Source organism: Pinus tabuliformis, chromosome J, assembly GCF_031772625.1.
Source record: "Pinus tabuliformis cultivar Carrire ecotype Pingquan chromosome J, CPIR1, whole genome shotgun sequence".
Lineage (NCBI taxonomy): Eukaryota > Viridiplantae > Streptophyta > Pinopsida > Pinales > Pinaceae > Pinus > Pinus tabuliformis.
The window spans coordinates 1,224,022,422-1,224,030,667 of record NC_142295.1 but is presented as its reverse complement, the minus strand read 5'-3'; positions in this window follow the sequence as shown (position 1 = coordinate 1,224,030,667).

The window sequence follows — 8,246 nt, the reverse complement described above, 5'->3', positions numbered from 1 at the left end:
ATCCAGAGTCATCTCGACTGACCAGCATGTCAGCTTTTGGGTGGCTTTTTAGTTGCTTTACTTCTCAACAACTAAGTTGCAGTGCAACAGTTAGCAGTCGTAGTGCTATGGGCAGCGTGATGCAGCATATTGAGAGGGAGCTGCAATACAGATGTAGCAGTGTCATGGGAAGCAGTACATGTTGCAGCAATGCAGTGGATGAGGGGCAGCGAATTGAGCATCAGCAGTGCATAGGACCGATGACGTGGATCAGTGTGATACTTCTACTAGGAGGTATTGCTAGAGCACATTCCTGGCTAAGGGGGAGTGTTGATTTTTGGATAGCATCGGATATGCTCTAGCTCCAAAATTTTGTGGAGGAGCCATAACACATGAGATCTCCAAGACCCAAATTTGTTTTGTGAAATTCCACCCAGATTGTATTTTATTAAAATAATTAATATTTTTAATGGGGTTCCTAAGTCTAAATTTACAAAAATTAAAATATTAATGGATATTAATGGAAATATGGGTGAGAGGCTTCTAAGAGACGAAGATCAAATCTAATTTAATCTTAGTCGTTGATTAGAGATTAGATCACGACCGTTGATTTCTCAACAGGAAAAGTATAAATGGAGGCTTGGGGTCAATTGGAGAAGACACACAAAGAGATTAGGGAATCGATTTTATGAGGTGAGAAGTTTTCAGGAGGGAAATTGATTGCGGAGATCTAGAAGCTGAGGGGCAGTGATAGTTCAAGAATACAAACAAAGAGGCGGAGAGAAGCTCGTGGAGGTAGCGTAGTAGCTAAGAGGACTGGCGTTGAGCTAATTTGGGCCCACGCAGCTTTGACGTAGAGCCAGAAGGGCCATCACAAAGGAAGAGCTACCTTCCACGCAGAAAGTCGTGGAACTGTCGGGAAAGTTGATGCAGTGAGCAGAGGTGCTAACGCAGAGCCTCAGAGAGCTCCACATAGGCTCACGTAGTTACTGCGAAGGGGCAACACAGTTGTAGCCAGAGCCAGCCATTTTTCCTAACGGATCAGCGAGAATCTGCAGGGTGAAGTGAGGTCAAACTCACTCAGGTTTTTGCGCCATTGTATTTCTCTGTCACTAATTTGCCAGGTGGGAAACCAACATTTGTATTCAAAGCTTCTGCTTAATAATAGAAAACCCTCAGAGACGTTGCACCGGTTTTCCCGCATTGGGTTTTTCCGGGGTCGTTTGGTCCAAAAATAAGTGTCCTTTACATGGTTGTCTCATTTATTTTTCAGTACTTGATTTGTATAGTGATGTAGGCTGCAGTGTATTTACATTAACATTTTCTAAATATTTCTAAAAATAACTTGTTAAATGAAAAACACAAGTAGGTAATGCAAATTAGTTTACTGCAATAGGATTTATGGTTTGTTAGATTCAGAAATTTTCACAATATATGCTCAAGAAGAGCTCTTTACATGTCTTTGACTCTTTGACTTTCCTAGACCTATGGAATGAGAAAGAAACTCATTCTTATAATTTACAAAATATAATATTTATTTTTCTTCACAAGTACAAAGATAAAAATTACATTTGTAAATATCGAACCTAGTTACACTTTCTTCAACACTCCCTATTAACTAGGGAGGTATTTATAATGGTACTTGGTCATTCTCAATATGATTTCTCATAAGAAGAATCGGATTGGTAATCCCATCTGTATAGCATCATAGTAACCAACATTGTTTCCACAACAAGGCCTTGACTAACAGCTCTATCTCTCAATAGATCAAAGCACAATGTTGGTGAGACCAATGACTTATAGACACTTTAGTCATTGTCTCTCAAGGTACATACCCACCCGAGTGTTCACTGAATATGACTTTCTAGGACTATTCTTGCCTTGGGTTCCCAACCCTCAAAAAATATCAGTCCTCTTGCTTACTCTTGTCTTAGATGCCTTACACATCCTCAAAGAGTATCAAATGCCAGATGATTACCCAAACCTCCCATTCTTTCTTCCCAAGTGAAGACACAAATGTTGTGCTTATCTCTTCATCTCAATTGAGGAAGACATGCCCAAGTATCCTCTGACAAGGTACTTGTCCAAGTTCCTTTGTAATTGGGGATTTGTTATAACTCCCTCTTAGCTAGGGACTTGTCCATTCATCAACAACTTTTTCTTTGTGGGTCCTCTAGCTGCTTGATCTCCTTCTTTCCTTTGATGTCATGAAGTCTTTGTTCGAACTTCTTCTTGGTAGGGCACCATCCATCGATCACTTTCCTTCTTATTTTGTCATGTCATTCTTTTCTTAATGGAAGGTGGCCTTCTTGGTATATATCTAGAACTTTCTTCATATGGCTACTTCTTTTCTCTCCATGCTTCTTTCAGGAGTTTCCATCCATCGCATGAATGTTGGTTGTACTTGTACTTACAAGTCGTGTTCTAGTAGCAGCACTGCATGAACTCATCCAACTATTATTCAAGAAATCAAAACATCATATTAAATTAAATCATACCTTATGAGATGGACCTTCATCATGACATCTTCTTGTAGGCATCAACATCCTGCATTCATGTTGACACATCTCTCAAAGTTATCCATTGTCAAGGGTCTACATCTTTTCCATCAGAGTCTTCATATCTTTCCAGGAGATTTTCTAGTCAAGTCTTCTTGATCCTTTTGGATGTTGATTGTCTTCATCAGGATTGCATATTTCACGATTTCTTCACACATTCCATTCCCAAGTGTCCTTTTAGAGTTTACTAATCAAAGTTATGTAATTGTAGTCAACCATCTCATATTTCATATGAGGACATATTATGTTGATTTCATCTGCTGTGACTTATGTCTTTCTGCATCCTTTCAGAGGAGGAGATCCTTTTCCTTCGATCATGGTTCTCAAGATAGAAGTATTGATCTACAACCATATCACATGGCATTATAAAACTTTAAAACAAGTATACATACCTCATTTTACCTTCAGGTTGTCCAAGCTTCTATCAACAGCTTCCTTGATTGAAAGATCTTCAATTCCTTGAACTGCTCTTACGTCATCATATCATTATTCATGAACTCCACAGGTTGGAGTTTCTATTGGAACACTTGCTTCATCCCTGGACCAATGAATCTTCTAGTGAAGATTCCATCAAAGAATCTTGAGGATCTTAAAGATCCCTATCCAACGGATGTTTCCCTTTTGTTGCATGATGAGCATTCTTCAAATATTTGAGTTCTGCAAAGTTGTTGCTTACAACTTGCCTTCTTTCATAGAAATCCTAAGTTGTTGACATAAGCATCTTACTTATCCACGTGATCATAGTCACCCTCTTGATGATGTCACAAGATCTTGTTTCTAATACTTCCATAATGTTACACCACATCTTATAACATATTGTAGTCTTATTCTATGCAGGATCTAAGAGCCTAGAAAGAGACTTATAGAGAGTCCAACTTAAATAATTTTACTCCCTCTTATCATGGAATCCATTCAACTCCTTCCATCCTAACCAATAGCATGAATTTTCCTTTTCTCCTCTATTTGATATTATCCATTAAGGATCATCTTTTCTTCTTCCAGCTTCTTTTAAGTCTCCAATATTATCTATGTGAGAGAACTTTGAAAGTTTCTTCTCATGAATTCAAAGGAGACCTTCTTATGCAAGGACTAGCATATCGATTTGTAAAACGAAGTCATTTAAATCAAATATCGATCATAACCATGAAAGATACTTACTGGGCACATGAAGAGGAGATCCTTACCTTGATGCTTCCTTGAATGAGATTCTTTGCTAGAGCATTATTGAAAACCTCAAGACTCCTTGCACTGTCCAACACCAAGTATGACAAAGACTGCTCCAGCCTATATGTTATTATGATGTTCGAAATTGCTTCATCATCTTAACTTCTAAGGCACTTTGACTCCTTATCAAGTCTTTATGGTTATTGGTATATGTTACTGTATTGCTGACACATAAATAGACTGTGGAGTATTACAACAGTGTGTAGATACTAATCATCTCTTTATGGCACTTAGCATTGCTCGCCCAAAATATAAGAGCTAACACTTTTTTAGCCCAAGTAGATTTATCCTAGTTTTGCTTAGCAACATTATCTAAAAAATGTGACTTTATCAAGGTAGTATGCAATCTCAGCATACTATATATGTCCCAAGGATTGCGTGCTCCAAAACCAAGATATGTTGTAAGTATGAGAAACTAAATTGTGTGAGATATTTGTATTTTGTGATCTTGACAACACGAAGTGAGATTATAATGCCACCTATTTGAATTCTTTTTGAGATCAGAGGCTATTATTGTTCTTGCAGTAGTGGCATCCTTAAATCATGTAGCATAGAATATCATTATGAGCCCGACACATAAAGCATCCCATGCACTGAGATCATGTAGCATTATTGTGAAGTATCATTTGTTGTTACATTAAGCCATTCATCATTGGAAGCACTAAGACTATGAAGTATCTATGACATTGTATCGATACAGTGATGTCTTTGTGTAGAGAGGCATTGAATAGAGAGATTGTCTTATCACCGAAATTGCCTTCTTGCAGTGACTATATTGAGACAGTGGTATAATATGGATTGTGAGAGGCACTCCTTAGATCAATTATGCCATATATGCCAAGATTGTAATTTATTTCGTAGGGAAGATTTTGTGATCAAGAAATGAGGATCCCAGGAATGGTACTGATATATTCCATCAAATTGAACATGAGTTGAGTGCATCACTGTAATCACTGAAGTTGATACTTCATGTACTGTTGTAGACTTGCTCCTTCAAACATTCCAACTTGCTTTGATGTCCTCAAAGACAGATCTTTATATGTCTATTTCCCGCCCTTCCTTAACCATAGCTCTGATACCATGTTGAAGAATCTAAGGCACTTAGCATTAGTAAGATTCTTCTAGACTTGATAACAATTTGTGAAGTGCTTTTACAATTTATCTTAGCTTGATCTTCTTCTTACTATTAGTGTGAGTGTTTACTTCATCAAACTGCTACCAAAAACAAAGAGACAAGAACTCAAGAAGTTGACATTCTGCCAGGGCCAAAGCCTCTCCCTCTTAGAGAAGAAAACCCGCACGCAATTATTCTTATAGAGATTCCAATTGACGAATACCAAGACTGTGACCCTTGACCTACTAGGCCACTCCAAGACCAAGACATCGATCCTTTTCTTTGTCACTGCTGAGATCATCATCATTATTGTTGTATCATGACTGCTCCTTCAGTTAGATCATTGTTGCACCATGACTATTCCTACATAAATATCTTTATTATTGTTTTATCAATGCTACGTCTTTATTGAGAACTTGATGCACCAATGCTTCACCTTTACCAATAACCTTATCTCATCAATGAGATCTCCAATTATATATATATATATATATCGAAATCTTCATCTTTGTTAGTATTATGACTGTTATCATAATCACAATGATGCTCAGGACATGACTGTGTCCTTTCCACCGAGATCATCCTTGTCACTGTCATAATGTGAACATATCACTGCAATACTTATGACAAGAGTTTATGCTCCTAAAATAGACATTCGATAACCACAAGCTTTTTCCCAACCGAAACACTGTAATATCATCTCCATTTGAGATTCCTGTAACACTAAATTTGTTCGAGATTTCAGAGTGGACAACAAAGGTGTTACTGTAAATATGACCGAGATTTCAGAGGCACTATACTTGACCGAAGTTGCAAAGCATGTCAGAAAATCCAAGCTTTTGTGGTGACCCTAGCTGGGTATATATAGTTGTTGTGTCTCCCTAAATAAGCTGGCATGTCATCTTGAACTGTTGTGTCTCCATATATGAGTCGACGTGTCATTAAATATATTTTGAGGCCGACATGACTGCCTTCTTTCAACGTTTTGCTTGCAGACTTCTTTGAGCTTGTCTTGGAGAGCCTTTTTAGACTAGTATATATTTACATATATGTTCAGGAAGAGCTTTTTACATGTCTTTGACTCTTTGACTTTCCTAAACCTATGGAATGAGCAAGAAACTCATTCTTATAATTTACAACAAATAATATTTATTTTTCTTAACAAGTACAAAAATCAAAATTACATTTGTAAATACCGAACCTATTTACACTTTCTTCAAAACCTCCTCCATACAAGAAAGCTTAGCATAATTGTTAATGTTGACCTAGGTTGTCATTGATGTCAATATGACAATATTCTAGATACTAGATGATGATATGAAGCCAAGGGGAAGCAGAGCAGATCCATGAAGAGACAGGAGCAAGGCCATCAGGATAGCCAAGCCATAAGCAAGAGTCTGTTAACGGAGGAGTCAACAAAAAAGGCATACTGCATAATATCAGAGCAAAAGAGGCATATCAGAAAAGGTAGAAGCCATCAAGGTATGAAGGTATCAGAGGAGGACTTTGAAAGCAATTGCCAAGCCAGAGGAGCCACATTGGAGCAAGAGGAGCCACAATCGAAGCTACAAGAGGAGCCATATGTATATGCCATAGAAGAATATATCGGAGGAGCAAATGGTATACAGAGGAGAAAATAGAGCAAACAAAGGAACAAATGGAGCAAACAAAGCTATCGGAGAGCATATCGAAGGAGCAAAGAGTAGACAGAGCCATCAGAGGAGAAAACAGAGCTATCGGAGCTCAGGAGGAGTCTTATCAGGACTAATACATGCCAAAGTGCCAAAGAGCGGAATACATATATAAATGCGGAAGAGTTAAAAGCAGAGTTTATATATGTGTGTGCATAATACACTATCGGTGGCAAAAACCTATACATATATGCAAACACACTATTGGAGCGGAAAGGCAGAGTTTAGATATGTGTGCGCAGAATACACTATCGGAGGGGAAACTCACATATATATGCCATTTACACTATCGAAGGTGGAAATCACAGTTGCATTGAAATACACTATCGAAGCGAGCATATATATATATATATATAAACGGCGATATGTTAATCAGCGGTTCGGTTATGTGGCATCACCCCAAACCCCCGATTACGATACATATATACACGGACCCGCTGCAACATTGTGCTATGGGTTAATCATGTATCGCATCAGCCCATCGCAATGATACACAAAGGGTTGTCCTCCTAAAAGTGTTGATTGCACTGCGGACCCAATACAGTATAGATGCGAGTGTAATACTTTTTGAAGTCCGCCCTTTAGCGTTTCAATTGTTTTTCTCGTATATTCATGTGTATTTCAAAAATGTATTACGCAAGGTTTGAAGGGCCTAAATGCATATGATAACGGTTTCGATAGTTCAAGAGGCCTGAACGATAGTTCAATAGGCTAAATCATGGAGATTGCAATTGTGATTTAAAAAAGGGGGGCTCTGTTACAGTTTTAACAGGCAGCAGTTTTGCTCTGTGTATTTTGGTCCTCTCTTATGAGAACGAAGAGATAGAGGGAGCTGAAGCAAGCGTTGAGGAAGCCAAAGAGCCAGCAAAAAGAGGAAAGCGATAGTCGAAGGTATCTGGAGCATATACAACAAGAAAAACAGAGAACAGAAGTGAGTTGTGTTGTTGAAACAGTTGGAGAAAATAGAGGCCATAGCAGAGGGTCCAGCATAACAGAAAAAGCTCTAAATGACCAACAAGACAGGAGACAGTCGAAGGGGCGAAGTAGCCAGCAAAGAAGCAGCCATGCTGAAGCATTCATTGTGACATTAAAACAGATGCTTGAACAGAAAGATGTTCTTTATGCAGAGCTTAGTGCAGCTAACAGTAGACTGACTAAAGTTGTGTGAAGACATTATCAGAGAGCACGAAGGCTATTAGAGACTCTGTGTGGACAGTATGAAGAGTTGCAAAGACTCCTTCATAAGAAGACTAGTTGTCATTGATGTTGTAGCATGGAGACTACAGTGAAGCTGTATACAGACAGAACTCAGTAATGAAGAGTTCTGAGAGCAGAACATTACTATCAAATGTGCATTGACAAGATTGGGTCGGAACCCTTGGGGTTGGTGCCTCAGAAGTAAGTAGGATTGGAATCCTTGGGGCTGGTGCTTCAAAAGTGAGAAAGATTGGAGTCCTTTGGATTGGTGCCTTAGAAGTAAGAAGGATTGGTGTCCTTGCGACTAGTGTCTCAAGAATTGGAAAGATTGAAATCCTTGGGAGTTGGTGCTCCTAAGTCCAAAATTGTTGGCTTGGCGAAATAGAGTTGGAGCCTTGGAGGTTGGAACCTCACAAAAGTCCAAGTTGGTGCTTGGCACCTAATTGCAACTACTTATATATTGTATCTATTTTATTGCAAAGA